Raw genomic sequence first — 17,549 nt, 5'->3', positions numbered from 1 at the left:
ATTCATGATTTCGGACAGTTGAATGTAATCAAACTGGAAAAAAGCCAGTTGTGTCGTTGTATAATATTCATATTTTACACACAAGATTGCAAAAATGTCGAAAGCGAAATACCAGTCAACATTTTTTTTTTAAATGCCTTTAGTTATTTTGGATGCGAATGAGTCAAATATTCTGACCTCATGCTCCATACGTTAATAACACGTAGACAAAATTAACATGAACGAAAAACTATTTGAAAACAGGAGGTCATTTATTAGGATACGTATGAGAGGGTGTGCATGTTACTGAATTCAATCACTTCAAGTGCAAACTATAATTTCTTGTCCACGGACAGTAAATCTTGTCACTAACGACATATGTCAGGAGCACTATATGTACATGATCATCCAACCGACAGGTATATCACCAGTGATGCGTTAAATTCTGTTCATAATTCATTGTGAAAAGCGTTTGACTACTGGAAATTACATTTTTGTTCAAAAGAAAAATACATCTAAGTGCAAAAGTACTGTGTAAATGTTTTATAACAATGCAACCACGCTATATGTAGAAAAAGCGAGCGACCAACGTTTATGACAAAAGCCATTTATATTTAGAAACTAAGGTACCAGACCGGAGGCTTACCGGTGTTCAATTTGATGGGCAATGGGAAGTAACTCCCGCTGCACCAGACTGTAATTATCAAATGAATGTCCAAACTTAATATTATTAATGTTAATGAAGTCTACAAAATGAACTTTTACATTATGAAATCAATGCCATTTCAATATGCCAAACTTTATGTCTATATCAATTATGAATCAATTACTTTATATAAGCTTATAATCCTATGCATCATTGCCACGAGATATCAGTCTACTTGTGAAAAAAGGAAAAATACCAATATCATCGTCCTAACCATACATGCATTATACATACAACATTTTAACAGTAATCATTTTATGCTCAGGGTCTTTGTGTTTTTAGCTCATTGCTTGAAATTCTAAACAAACAAAAAAGCGATTCTTTGTCATTTTTCTAACAATAATATCCCATTCTAAACAAAGGAGTTATTGTCAAGGTGAAGAAAATGCCATGGCGTCGTAATGTAACAAGTCCTACAAACTGGCGAATTAAGCTAATCCATGCTATAGAGTTATAAATGAAAATGAAAACGAAATTGCTTTTACGATGAAACACTAAAAATGATAACGTATTGTTAGTACAATGACCGTTTCTTTTTTTTATGAGGTTAAGGAACTTGATCATTGAAATAGGAAACGATACATCATCGATAGTAATGAAGGTAACATGTATGCACTACCTGTTGCCAGCCTACTGTTGGATACTGTCATCAATGAAGGGTGTCTCTGTCGTACTACAGGGCAGTTCTGAATCAATATTCTCTCTTTTTTCTTAACATCATCTCATATCGGTGTCACAGAGAGTAGTAGCAGTAATATATGGTCCAGTTTGGAGGTCCAACTGTTTCCGGGACTTGACCACTTGAACTGTCAGAATGATTAGACATTTCATCTTCAAAGATTGTATAGTCCATCTGTGGCGTCATGTCGACATCACTTTGATATTCAAGCAAAGTATACATAAAGAGCACGAACGGCGTGGATGTCGGTAAGGTGATTGGGTTCGTGGTGCTGCCATCATTTCTGTAAAAAAATGTATCCAGGTCTTATTTTTGCCGACATAAATGATCGAGATCGTAAACGAAAGAAAAAATGTCCCTGTGCTGTTATAGGATAAGGGCCAATATTTCTCCGCTACAGGAAAATGTGCAAATTGTAACGAAAAGGTAATATTTTTAATTATGAATATTTTGAAAGGCTTATAAATAAAAATAAAAATAGCATGTATATTTTTTTTCTTAGTTTAGCAATAGTAAATTGTAAAGCATAACAAATTATGGCAGATAGAAAATTATATAGAATTGCTATAACTAAATAATAATTTACATATAACTGTTATTAATATATTATTAATTTAGATAATACAAATAGATTCCTTCTGACCAGCCAAATGCTGTACAGCATGTGAGTACATATAACATGCATAAGTCAGGAAACTACCTAGGATTTCATGGTTTTCTCATTTAGTAAGTATGCAATGCGATAACTAATTTCATACCATACCTGCAGCAGAAAATCATGTATGCGTTACGGTCAAAATGTCCGTCCGGTAAGATTCCAGACATTGGTCTGATCGATTCATCATCATTTTCCTCATCCCAGTAAATACTGCCTTCATCGAATGCTAAAGTACAATAAACAAGTAAATACAGATTATTTCCAGAAAAGGATATTGATACTGAACCGAGTCGGGAGAACACATTATTAGGATGAGTTCAAAAAGTCAGGGAAGATGAAATTCGTAAAGAAGAGAAAGCACTAGAATGAATAGAGCAGTGGCTTATATTTTATGCCTGATTTGAACAATTTATTGTTTATAAATATATAAAAAATAAAGGTTTCCAACATCGCTTGTTAATATTTAAAAGACGAAGGCGGACCAGACTTTTTAATGTGGAGACTGATTTTGATATGGACACTGATACCCATCTGTTACAAATCATTGTTACATGCCGTCATTATTATATGAAAAAAATAATATAAACTTAAGAAATCACGTCCCGAGAATGATATACTAGCGAGTAACCGTTCACCACCTCAAGGCTGATTTATACAATGGTACGGGATTGAGGAAACCTGTGATAATTGGGGAGATATGGGAAAAAAAGAGATTGATTAGTTGAGTATTAAGTTTTGGGAAGAATTAAGGATTACGATTGATGGAGAATAGAATGAATTTGCGTATGATGACATACCTGATGGACATACCCCGTCATATCTCATGATACAATAGTCCCCGGGAGGACATACCTGATGGACATACCCCGTCATATCTCATGATACAATAGTCCCCGGGAGGACATACCTGATAGACATACCCCGTCATATCTCATGATACAATAGTCCCCGGGAGGACATACCTGATAGACATACCCCGTCATATCTCATGATACAATAGTCCCCGGGAGGACATACCTGATAGACATACCCCGTCATATCTCATGATACAATAGTCCCCGGGAGGACATACCTGATAGACATACCCCGTCATATCTCATGATACAATAGTCCCCGGGAGGACATACCTGATAGACATACCCCGTCATATCTCATGATACAATAGTCCCCGGGAGGACATACCTGATAGACATACCCCGTCATATCTCATGATACAATAGTCCCCGGGAGGACATACCTGATAGACATACCCCGTCATATCTCATGATACAATAGTCCCCGGGAGGACATACCTGATAGACATACTCCGTCATATCTCATGATACAATAGTCCCCGGGAGGACATACCTGATAGACATACCCCGTCATATCTCATGATACAATAGTCCCCGGGAGGACATACCTGATAGACATACCCCGTCATATCTCATGATACAATAGTCCCCGGGAGGACATACCTGATAGACATACTCCGTCATATCTCATGATACAATAGTCCCCGGGAGGACATACCTGATAGACATACCCCGTCATATCTCATGATACAATAGTCCCCGGGAGGACATACCTGATAGACATACCCCGTCATATCTCATGATACAATAGTCCCCGGGAGGACATACCTGATAGACATACCCCGTCATATCTCATGATACAATAGTCCCCGGGAGGACATACCTGATAGACATACCCCGTCATATCTCATGATACAATAGTCCCCGGGAGGACATACCTGATAGACATACCCCGTCATATCTCATGATACAATAGTCCCCGGGAGGACATACCTGATAGACATACCCCGTCATATCTCATGATACAATAGTCCCCGGGAGGACATACCTGATAGACATACCCCGTCATATCTCATGATACAATAGTCCCCGGGAGGACATACCTGATAGACATACCCCGTCATATCTCATGATACAATAGTCCCCGGGAGGACATACCTGATAGACATACCCCGTCATATCTCATGATACAATAGTCCCCGGGAGGACATACCTGATAGACATACTCCGTCATATCTCATGATACAATAGTCCCCGGGAGGACATACCTGATAGACATACCCCGTCATATCTCATGATACAATAGTCCCCGGGAGGACATACCTGATAGACATACCCCGTCATATCTCATGATACAATAGTCCCCGGGAGGACATACCTGATAGACACACTCCGTCATATCTCATGATACAATAGTCCCCGGGAGGACATACCTGATAGACATACCCCGTCATATCTCATGATACAATAGTCCCCGGGAGGACATACCTGATAGACATACCCCGTCATATCTCATGATACAATAGTCCCCGGGAGGACATACCTGATAGACATACCCCGTCATATCTCATGATACAATAGTCCCCGGGAGGACATACCTGATAGACATACCCCGTCATATCTCATGATACAATAGTCCCCGGGAGGACATACCTGATAGACACACTCCGTCATATCTCATGATACAATAGTCCCCGGGAGGACATACCTGATAGACACACTCCGTCATATCTCATGATACAATAGTCCCCGGGAGGACATACCTGATAGACACACTCCGTCATATCTCATGATACAATAGTCCCCGGGAGGACATACCTGATAGACATACCCCGTCATATCTCATGATACAATAGTCCCCGGGAGGACATACCTGATAGACACACTCCGTCATATCTCATGATACAATAGTCCCCGGGAGGACATACCTGATAGACATACCCCGTCATATCTCATGATACAATAGTCCCCGGGAGGACATACCTGATAGACACACTCCGTCATATCTCATGATACAATAGTCCCCGGGAGGACACGCCTGATAGACACACTCCGTCATATCTCATGATACAATAGTCCCCGGGAGGAGATACCTGATGGACACACTCCGTCATATCTCATGATACAATAGTCCCCGGGAGGCCAGTCATATTGTGTCGAGGAGGCATTGGAGTCGGTCATGGTACAGAAATTCCACTCTACAAAGGATCCCCGTGCATATCCTGCTCAAAACATTGTTAATCTTAAACTTCAAACTTTCAAAGTTTTAAACACGCAAGAAAGTTAATGCACATACGAATGATATTTACAGTAAGACATGCGAAATGGAGTTAGATATATCTTTCAAGTGGTCATGTACCTTCTAGAATGCCAGGTATTAACATCATGTTCCTGGCGTCGTAATCTGTGTTCCAGGTCCGGGACCCGGACTCAAAACCGACAGGGCAGCCAGTAAGAGGCTGCAGTGGTGCATACGCTCCAAATGGCCATTCTATCAGAAATAAATGTCGTATACTGTATATACATCAAAAGAAAAATATCATATTTGTAAATTATATGCTGATCAAAGGACTTGATCTTCTTTAAGGAATAGTTCTATCATCTTTTGAGTAAACGTTATCTACTCGTTGACTAACCATTAGCTGAATAACTTAAATCTGTATAACAAGGGCAAATACGGGAAATGCTGTGACATATGTACCAGGGGTCAATCTAAAACAAAATCCCCTTAGCAGATTTATAGAAATACAAAACATGCTAAAGTTCAACTGCTTTGTTATCTAACTATACATCTTACCGCATACAAATCGGGGCTGTCCATTGCCCATTACCCTGACACGTTACAGATTGACCGGCGGCTGTATACCCGGTACAGGTGTAAGTCCGGACACTATCGATGGTGGTGCTCCCTCCCAGGCTGAACAGTCGCAGACGACCCGTGCGGAGGTTCTCCACAATCTACACACACAAAAAAGGGACCTTTACTAAACATATTGAACGAATATGTGTGGGGTTTTTTAATATTCATAATTATAATTTAGGAAAGGAAATGTCTATATGAAACTCATACTCCAAATACTCAATATCATCGTCATACAGGACAGTTCAATATCAGCATAATGCAGGAGAGATCAATTTAGAATAAACATCATAAAAGGTTCCTTGATATAAGGGAAGTCAAAATGAATGTCATACACACGAAAAAAATTATCAATATTTTACAGAGAGGTTAATAACGAGGTCAATAACAAACTCATACAGAAAAGGTCAATAGCCAATTAATACAGGAGAGGTCAATAGCAGACTTAAACACGAGAGATCAATATAAACTCATACAGGAGAGGTCAATAACAAATTCATACATGAGAGGTCAATAACGACGTCATACAGATGAGGTCAATAACAAACTCATAAAGGAGAGGTCAATAACGAATTAATACAGGGGAGGTCAATAACGAATTCATACAGGTGAAATAAATAACAAACTCATACAGGAGAGGTCCAAAATAAACTCATACAGGAGAGGTTAATAGCAAACTCACACAGGAGAGGTCAATAACAAAATCATACAGAAGAGGTCAATAACAAAGCCATACCGGAGAGGTCAATATAAAACTCACACAGGAGAGGTTAATAACAAAATCATACAGGAGTATCAATAACGAATTCATACAGGTGAAATAAATAACAAAATCATACAGGAGAGGTCCAAAATAAACTCATACAGGTGAGGTCAATAGCAAACTCACACAGGAGAGGTCAATAACAAAATCATAAAGAAGAGGTTAATAACAAACTCATACAGGAGAGGTCAATAACAAAATCTTACAGAAGAGGTCAATAACAAACTCATACACGAGAGGTCAATAACAAACTCATACAGGAGAGGTCAATAGCAAACTCATACAGGAGAGGTTAACAACAAAATCATACATGAGAGGTCAATAACGAACTCATACAGGAGAGGTCAATAACAAAATCATACAGGAGAGGGCAATAACAAACTCATACAGGTGAGATCAATAACGAATTCATACAGGTGAAATAAATAACAAACTCATACAGGAGAGGTCCAAAATAAACTCATACAGGAGAGGTCAATAGCAAACTCACACAGGAGAGGTCAATAACAAAATCATACAGAAGAGGTCAATAACAAAGTCATACCGGAGAGGTCAATATAAAACACACAAAGGAAAGGTCAATAACAAACTCATACAGGGGAGGTCAATAGCAAACTCATACAGGAGAGGTCAATAGCAAACTCACACAGGAGAGGTTAATAACAAAATCATACAGAAGAGGTCAATAACAAACTCATACAGGAGAGGTCAATAAAAAAAGTCATACAGGAGAGGTCAATAACAAACTCATACAGGTGAGATCAATAACGAATTCATACAGGTGAAATCAATAACAAATTCATACAGGAGAGGTTAATAACAACGTCATACAGGAGAGGTCAATACCAAACTCATGCAAGTGAGATGAATAACGAATTCATACAGGTGAGATCAATTACAAACTCATACAGGAGAGGTCAATAACAAACTCAAACAGGTGAAATCAATAACAAATTCATACAGGTGATATAAATAACAAACTCATACAGGAGAGGTCAATAACAAATTCATACATGACATGTCAATAACAAATTCATACAGGAGAGGTCAATAACGAATTCATACCGGAGAGGTTAATAACAAACTCATACAGGAGAGGTCAATAGCAAAGTCACACAGAAGAGGTCAATAACAAACTCATACCGGAGAGGTTGATAAAAAAAACTCATACAGGTGAGATCAATAACAAATTCAAACAGGTGATATAAATAACAAACTCATACAGGAGAGGTCAATAACATACATGACATGTCAATAACAAATTCATACAGGAGAGGTCAATAACGAATTCATACCGGAGAGGTTAATAACAAACTCATACAGGAGAGGTCAATAGCAAAGTCACACAGAAGAGGTCAATAACAAACTCATACCGGAGAGGTTAATAAGAAAACTCACACAGGAGAGGTTAATAACAAAATCATACAGTAGAGGTTTATAGCAAACTCATACAGGACAGGTCACTAACAAACTCATACAGGGGAGGTCAATAGCAAACTCATACAGGAGAGGTTAATAACAAACTCATACAGGAGGATCAAATAACAAACTCATACAGAAGAGGTCAAAAACAAACTCATACAGGAGAGGTCAATAACGAAAAATACAGGAGAGGTTAATAACGAACTCATACAGGAGAGGTCAATAACAAACTCATACATGAGAGGTCAATAACGAAAAAATACAGGAGAGGTCAATAACGAGCTCATACAGGAGAGGTCAATAACAAAATCATACAGGAGAGGTCAATAAAAAACTCATACAGGTGAGATCAATAACGAATTCATACAGGTGAAATAAATAACAAACTCATACAGGAGAGGTCCAAAATAAACTCATACAGGAGAGGTCAATAGCAAACTCACACAGGAGAGGTCAATAACAAAATCATACATGAGAGGTCATTAAAAAAACTCATACACGAGAGGTCAATAACATACACATACAGGAAAGGTTAATAGCAAACTCATACAGGAGAGGTCAATAGCAAACTCATACAGGAGAGGTTAACAACAAAATCATACAGGAGAGGTCAATATCAAACTTAGAAAGGAGTGGTCAATATCAAACTTATAAAGAAGAGGTTAATAACAAACTCATAAAGGAAAGGTCAATATCAAACTTATAAAGGAGAGATTAATAGCAAACTCACATAGGAGTTGTCAATAACAAAATAATACAGGAGAGGTCAATATCAAACTTATAAAGAAGAGGTTAATAACAAACTCATAAAGGAAAGGTCAATATCAAACTTATAAAGGAGAGATTAATAGCAAACTCACACAGGAGTTGTCAATAACAAAATAATACAGGAGAGGTCAATATCAAACTTATAAAGGAGAGGTTAATAACAAACTCATACAGGAGAGGTCAATAACCAATATTGTACAGGAGAGGTCAATAACCAATATTGTACAGGAGATATCCAATAACCACAAATATACTTGAGATGTCTTGACCAAGCAGTTGGAATCGTTCATAACTTACCTGGGATACAATGAAATGAGTGTGGTGTCCATTGTCCATTTGCTAAGCACGTTGTGGCAGAGTTACCCACTCCAGCGTTTCCATAGGTGCAAAGGAAGTCAATAGTTTTACTCACCATCCTTAGGTTTGATTTCAGGACAGCATGAGTTGGTCTGTCAGCCGGCAGGCAGTCTAGGATATAGACAAAGAAGTACAGGATATGTGTAGGCAGTCTAGGATATAGACAAAGAAGTATAGGACATGTGGAGGGACTCTAAGATATAGACAAAGAAGTATAGGATATGTGTAGCCAGTCTAGGATATAGACAAAGAAGTATATGATATGTGTAGGCAGTCTAGGGTATAGACAAAGAAATATAGGATATGTGTAGCCAGTCTAGGATATAGACAAAGAAGTACATGATATGTGTGTAGGCAGTCTAGGATATAGACAAAGAAGTATAGGACATGTGTAGGTACTCTAAGATATAGACAAAGAAGTATAGGATATGTGTAGCCAGTCTAGGATATAGACAAAGAAGTATATGATATGTGTAGGCAGTCTAGGGTATAGACAAAGAAGTATAGGACATGTGTAGGCACTCTAGGATATAGACAAAGAAGTATAGGATATGTGTAGCCAGTCTAGGGTATAGACAAAGAAATATAGGACATGTGTAGGCAGTCTAGGATATAGACAAAGAAGTATAGGACATGTGTAGGCACTCTAGGATATAGACAAAGAAATATAGGATATGTGTAGGCAGTCTAGGGTATAGACAAAGAAGTAAAGGACATGTGTAGGCAGTCTAGGGTATAGACAAAGAAATATAGGATATGTGTAGGCAGTCTAGGATATAGACAAAGAAGTATAGGACATGTGTAGGCACTCTAGGATATAGACAAAGAAGTATAGGATATGTGTAGCCAGTCTAGGGTATAGACAAAGAAATATAGGACATGTGTAGGCAGTCTATGATATAGACAAAGAAGTATAGGATATGTGTAGGCAGTCTAGGATATAGACAAAGAAGTATAGGATATGTTAAGGCAGTCTAGGATATAGAAAAAGAAGTATATGATATGTGTAGGCAGTCTAGGATATAGACAAAGTAGTATAGGACATGTGGAGGCAGTCTAGGATATACCCAAAGAAGTAAAGGAGATGTGTAGGCAGTCTATGATATAGACAAAGAAGTATCTGATATGTGTAGGCAGGCTATGATATAGACAAATAAGTATATGACATGTGTAGGCAGTCTGGGATATAGACAAAGACGTATAGGACATGGGTAGGGTGTAGGCAGTCTAGGGCATAGACAAAGAAGAAAAGGACATGTGTAGGCAGTCTAGGATACTAGGATATAGACAAAGAAGTATATGACATGTGTAGCCAGTCTAGGATATAGACAAAGAAGTAAAGGATATGTGTAGGCAGTCTAGGATATAGACAAAGAAGTATAGGACATGGGTAGGCACTTCATGTCACATAGTTATAATATATGTACGTGTCTTGGAAACAGATTACAAACAAAATATGCTAAAAAGTTAGACTTTTGACACTGTATGTAATGTTTTAAATGTTTTTTGTTCGTCCTGTTATTGTCATCATAATCTCATATACATCGAATACGTACAGTTGTATAAGGTAAAACAGTAAGACAACTTAATATTTAATACCAGAACGAAGAGGCAAAAGTATAACGGCAATGTTTAAACAGAAAACATTAATATAATAAAGACATCTTTAAATTAATCCAAGTATATTTATATATAACATATACTTTTTAAAAGAATGAAATTTAACTTTAAATGCAATGAATAATTATTTTTAGTATCCTAAATTATATTTAAATCAATTAAGATAAAGGGTAGAAATATGCCATTTAATTAGTTTTATATAATATAGATATCTCAAAAATCAGGAGAGATATTAATTTTTGTTTAAGTATATACCTTTTCGTCAAAGGAAACGTTGTCTATGCTGAAATGGATGCCTATAAAATTGTATATTAATTATAGGAAGTCTTTAATGACTCATCAGTATGTAAACTGTGTAATTGAACTTGCTCCTGCATATTTCTGTTCTAATAAACATGGTAACTATGTCCATATCACAGTTACACAACAGGCGGACACTTATCTGTTGTAAGCAAAGCACAGGGCAACCTTCTTTTCTAGTCATTTTGTTTTATTTAGTTGTCAAACGTGGAATGCATTTCCAAAAGATGCAATATCGTCCTCATCTTTTAAACTTTTAAGCAAACAGTAATAAAGCATTCATCTTGATACATAGTTTTAGATTAAAAAAATAGTTTTTAATTCATGCTATAATAGCGAAAATTATTTTATATTTTACATCATATATGTACATACTTATATTTTTGTGTTATGTATGGTTTATCTACATTTCTATGCTTTAGAAACACTTTGTAAAACTAACCCATTTTACTAATCTAGAGGACCTTTAGGGGGATTCACTTTCGGTTAACTCAGTGTTTAATCAAATATAAATAAGGTGTATTATAACTATTTTATCATATCTTTTTATTATAAAATACTAAGTAGGCTTGCTATTGCGGCACGTGAGGAATGCTTACATTTCTTTACAATGGTATAGTTTCCACTTGATAATGGTATGCAGACAGATGAATCAGGTACTGAAACTTCGGCGCATGGTCCAAGTTTGTTCTGGAACATAACGAGGACATTCACTGTACCTATAATGATGGAGGAATCAAACTTACGTATACACGAAGAACATATATTTATTATCTAATAGAAGGGAAATTAGGCATTTTGTCTGGATTATAAATTACAATAACTATCTAGAATAAAAAGATGATATCTTAAGGTTTCCCCCTTGAAAATTATATTTTTATCAGTATGGAAGCATAGCGATATTTGTTTACAAGTCAATAGAAAAATCTGCAAAGCTTGGAATGAAAATGATAGAAAGTGCTGATCTGATTGGTCAATGCCAAGTGTGGTATTTCAACACTGTGAAAATTATCACTGTATATATATGTCACAATGTAAAAGATATTTGATTTATAAAGTTGATAAAGTACGATATCTCCCTTGCAAAAATGTGGTAAATAGTATTTTCTCATCGTTAGTAAATAAAAAAGTCATATCTTTTCGACGCGGTACATGACAGCTAATATTGAAATAATATGATTTCTGGGAAACAGGATGCTATGTGAGTGCCATCATTATATCAATTTAAGACAGTGGTACTTTTTTATGAAACTTACATTTATAAAAGAAATGTTGGAAGCGTAGCCCCAGCCTAGGATGTCGGTAGTATCCTTGTCTGCCGAGTCTCCGACCAACTCACACTCACAGGTGACTCGGATTGTAGTTGATAGATTGGCAATGCCCTTCTTGGGCACACATCTTCGCACAACCGAAGATACCAACACATGTCTCAGACCTGTAGCCTTCGTATCTCTTGTTTTGCTGGAATTCGTTACGACCACATGTTGACACTACAGTTACCACAAACACCAGCTAGATGAAATAACAGTGACATGCTATATCACAGAATACGCTTGCAATGTAACAAACTTCGATGAATAAACTTACTCGGAAAGATCTGTCCTTAGGTTACGCTCACTTTCGTTCTCTACACCCCTGGAATATGTCATAACAAAATTGAGGGCACGAAGACACCTGTTTGATTAGTCTCTGGTAAAAAAAATGACTTCAAAGCCTGTCAGTTTTTACCGTTACGCGACCGCGAGGTTCTCTTGATGTACGTCAAAGGACCAAACTAGTCTTCTCGTCTCATCACAAGGTGCTGCACAGTAAGCCTTCAATTTTGCTATGACATATTCCAGGATTGTACAGAGCGAAAGTGAGCGTAACACCTGGATATCCAGGATAGGGTTATACATATAAAAGCAAAACCACTCGACAGTCACCTTAATAAAATATAGATCATTTTCCACATGACGTTTATGTCTTCCAGTGATTTTACCCATGTAATATTTAAATGTTATGACCATACGTATAAAATACAGAACGGTAAAAACATCCACTTGTACGATAACAGTAAGCACGCGGGTACATTTCATGTTACATTTTGAAATAGACAAAAATATATAGTATGCCAGTTGGTATTTGTATCAACAAAATTTGTACTATTTAAAAGTGAACTGCAGAAACTTACATCTAAATATAACATACATGCCAGAATTCTTGGAGACCAATCTGTGAGTTTTACAATCATTTTAAGGGAATTGAGGTTAAAATAAGGGAGGTTTTATTCGCGGCGTTTTTCACGGCAAAAAGTCTATCTTACTCAACTAAATTAATGAAATGTTACTTTTTTTTAAATTTGTATTATTATTTCTTTTATACAAATTAAAAAAAAAATAACATTAAAACATTACTATGAGCAACTTACCCGTGGGTTATTAGTAGCGCCATGAAGTCAGGTGTCAACTCTGCTTGATGATATATTGTAAAACCAATACAAAAACGACTCTGTGTCGTATTTATAGAGAATTAGGAAAGATTGTTTTAATTTTATATGGTTTATGGATCTCATAATCAAACAATATATCGGACAAAAAGTTCAAAGACGTCACTATATATTATCTATATATGAATTGAACATTTGTACATTCGTATCGTGTCAATATTTAAAACGATTAATTAAATACTATAAACAACATATAGCTTAAATATACTACTGAAGGACAACACATAATTAATTATATCAGACTTTAAACGTAGTACGCGTTTACATTATCTTCGGGGGATATTTATGCTGTTCTGGGCTACAGAATTGTGTATACTATCATAACAATTAGAGATGCGTGGTAGAAAGAACTGCTGACACTTATGTTTGTCTGGACGATTATTCAGAATTATTTTAAATATTAACATGTCTGCTGTACAGCCTCTAAGTAAGCCCTCGACGTCTAGCTATTGTCACCAAGAACTATTCTCAATAGGAAGTTGTTCAGATCTTTCCGTTATACTTTCAAATTTACCTTGGACCCAATCATGTCTTGATTTCAAATTCAAATTTTAACGGAAATTTCGAATAGTTTCCGATTTTTTGCAAAAACTAGATGCTGCATAATTTAATATAATTCAAAATGTTATTATGAACCAAATTATACCCAGAATCCTTAAACGCGAACATGGGTTAAATGGCTATATGTTATAACAGCACATGTAATAGTTGAATATGATAACAACATGTGGTATAGTTGTTTACGATAATAACACGTGTAATACGTGTATATAATAACAACACGTGTTATAGTTCCTACCACAAAAGGTGTAGGTGATAACCTGTTTCCAAGGGAATGGAGAAGACATGTGTATCCGTTGGATTTCACAAATGATCGAGTTTTGTAAGATACATGTGTTCTGGATCTGTACAATATGCGTTTCCATGTTGTGTACGCTATGAGCGCGTCTGGGTTCTGTAATTAACACGTGACTGGTTTCTGAATGATACAGTTTCTAAGTGTTGTACGCAACATGTGTCTCTGATAAGAAAGGTGTAAATACACGATTATTTAATTTTTAAGGTACGCGTGTTTGGGTTATGTATGATACTGTCTAGAATCTTAAACGTACACGTGACTCAGTTCTGTAACATTCACGCGACTGGATTCTGAAATATACATGTGGCTGGCTTGGGTCTGTAAGATAGACGTGCATCGGTCTTATATGGTACACGTGTCTTTGCTCTGTAAAGCCTTGGTCCCAACCCGCTGTACTTGCAAGTGCGTGCTGTCTACTTGCAAAAACGTGGGCAAAATTGGGGGATCCGTACGTGGTGAGTACCTCCTCAGTACGGATTAGGGAGCACGCAGACACGCCGTAGCACTTTTAGTGCATGAGTTTCTTTTTGCTGCGTTCGGGATGCGGTCGGGCTACGGATTCACCCCAGTACGGGTGACGCGCATGCCTTCTACAGCCAATGAGCGCACAACGCACCGACTCCGTGAGTCTTTTAATTTTTTCCCATGGTCACTTGCTCTACGGACGGCGCACTTAGCACGTGCGTGCTGCGCACGTGATAAGTTCGTGGCCTGTGCTTACCCGTCACTTCCCCAGTTCTACTGTCCAATGAGCACGCAGAACTGACGTGGACCGTACGGAGTAAGCACGTGCTCCGCACTTACAACGCACGTTGTGTTCACTGATTTCTGGAGTATATATAAAAGCCGAGCCAACGGACGAGTGCCAGCATTTCGTCTCCAAGATGCCTAATAAGAGGACACAGAAGAAGGGGTCAGCTGCATCTGCAGCTCAAAAGGCAGAGGATACAGCATGAGAGGCCCAACAGAAACGGGTCGCGGAAGATGAGATGGCCAGAGAGGAAGGGGAAGAGGCGAGGAGAAGCGTTCTATATATCCCCTCAGACATTGGGCGGATAAACTCACGTTCATCGCACTTCCACGCACTTACAACATGCGAGTGAGTAAGGACACCGTACGATAACGTTGCAATCGCAAGGATATCGTACGTTGTAAGCAAGTTGTAAGCACGTACAACTCACTTACCACGTGTGCAACGTACGATTCACGCAATCGCTCACGACCAGGCGTGGCGTGCGGACCACGTACTTACACCTTGCGCAACCGTGCGAGTGACGTGCGTTGACGTACTCTCTCCCTGCTATTGCCACTCCCTCCCCACGTTTTCAGAAAAACGTGGTGGCCGTGGCCTCCCCAAAAAACGTACGGACTAAAAACACGCACGGTGGGTTGTGAAACGATCACCCAGTCTTTTCAATTTCATATTCTTCTTGTTTGGATTATCAAACTGGAAGGGATATTGTAAACAACTTGGGAAGGAATACGTGACCACTTTAGTTTTTTTTGTCAGGACAGCAGTAGTCAGCCAGGTTCTGTGTTGACCAGGTCAAACCGGAGTTTTGACGTACGGGATATATTCAACAATGGATTTGAGGAGTTTTAGCTATGTTTTAATATTCCTTACAGACTAAATTGACCAAAAGGAAGCATTATTTATATCAATTCAATAAAACGCGCGTAGCTATGCTACTATCGCTTAGTAAGTAAACAGCAAACCTTTTCGATTTGATAAAATAGGAGACTCACGCTGGAATGATAAACCAATACACCGACATAAACTAACCTGTTTTCTTTATGGTTCCAACACTATAATGTACAATTGGATGATATGGTTTGGTGATCATGACATGTCTTGTGTTTAGTTGTAATGAATACGTCGTTTAGGTGATCATGGCATGTCTTGTCTTTAGTTGTCATGAGATGGTCGTTTAGGTGATCATGGCATGACTTGTCTTTGGTTGTCACGACATGATCATTAAGGTGATCATGGCATGACTTGTCTTTAGTTGTCATGACGTGGTCATTAAGATGATTTTGGCATGTCTTGTCTTTAGTTGTCTTGAGATGGTCGTTTAGGTGATCATGGCATGTCTTGTCTTTAGTTGTCTTGAGGTGGTCGTTTAGGTGATCGTTTCATGTATTGTCTTTAGTTGCCATGAATTGGTTAAGATGGCCATGGCACGTCTTGTGTTTAGTTGGCATAACATGATCATTAAGGTTATCATTCCATGTTTTGTCTTTAGTTGTCATGGCGTGGTCTTTAAGGTGACCATGGCATGTATTGTCTTTAGTTGTCATGACGTGGTCATTAAGATGATTTTGGCATGTCTTGTCTTTAGTTGTCATGAGATTGTCGTTTAGGTGATCATGGCATGTCTTGTCTTTAGTTGTCATGACGTGGTCATTAAGATGATTTTGGTATGTCGTGTCTTTAGTTGTCATGACGTGGTCATTAAGATGATTTTGGCATGTCGTGTCTTTAATTGTCATGACGTGGTCATTAAGATGATTTTGGCATGTCGTGTCTTTAGTTGTCTTGAGATGGTCGTTTAGGTGATCGTTTCATGTATTGTCTTTAGTTGTCATGACGTGGTAATTAAGGTGACCATTTCATTCTTGTGTTTAGTTGTCATGGCGTGGTCTTTAAGGTGACCATGACATGTATTGTCTTTAGTTGTCATGAATTGGTTAAGATGGCCATGGCATGTCTTGTGTTTAGTTGGCATAACATGATCATTAAGGTTATCATGCCATGTTTTGTCTTTAGTTGTCATGACGTGGTCATTAAGATGAGTTTGGCATGTCTTGTCTTTAGTTGTCATGAGATGGTCGTTAAGGTGATCGTTACATTATTGTCTTTAGTTGTCATGACGTGGTCATTTAGATAATCATGGCATGTCTTGTCTTTAGTTGTCATGACATGATCATTAAGATAATCATGGCATGTGTTGTCTTTAGTTGTCATGAATTGGTCGTTTAGGTGATCATGGCATTTCTTGTCTTTAGTTGTCATGAATTGGTCGTTTAGGTGATCATGGCATTTCTTGTCTTTAGTTGTCATGAATTGGTAGTGATTTCTAAAGGTATTGGCAGCTATGGTTTCAGATACTTATCATGTACAAGTGTAAAACATCAAAATCGTGATTGAATGTTGTAAATGATACGCGAAACACTTAACTTGGACTACAGAAGTGTCCCGACATTGGACATTTCCCTCGCTGATTGGAAACTATAAATATGTATGGAAATCAATGAAGTTTAATATACTTTGTAGACCTACTTTTTGACAATATTTT

This window comes from Mizuhopecten yessoensis, unplaced genomic scaffold (assembly GCF_002113885.1).
Source record: "Mizuhopecten yessoensis strain PY_sf001 unplaced genomic scaffold, ASM211388v2 scaffold11039, whole genome shotgun sequence".
NCBI classification, from domain to species: Eukaryota; Metazoa; Mollusca; class Bivalvia; order Pectinida; family Pectinidae; genus Mizuhopecten; species Mizuhopecten yessoensis.
This window is presented reverse-complemented; position numbering follows the sequence as displayed.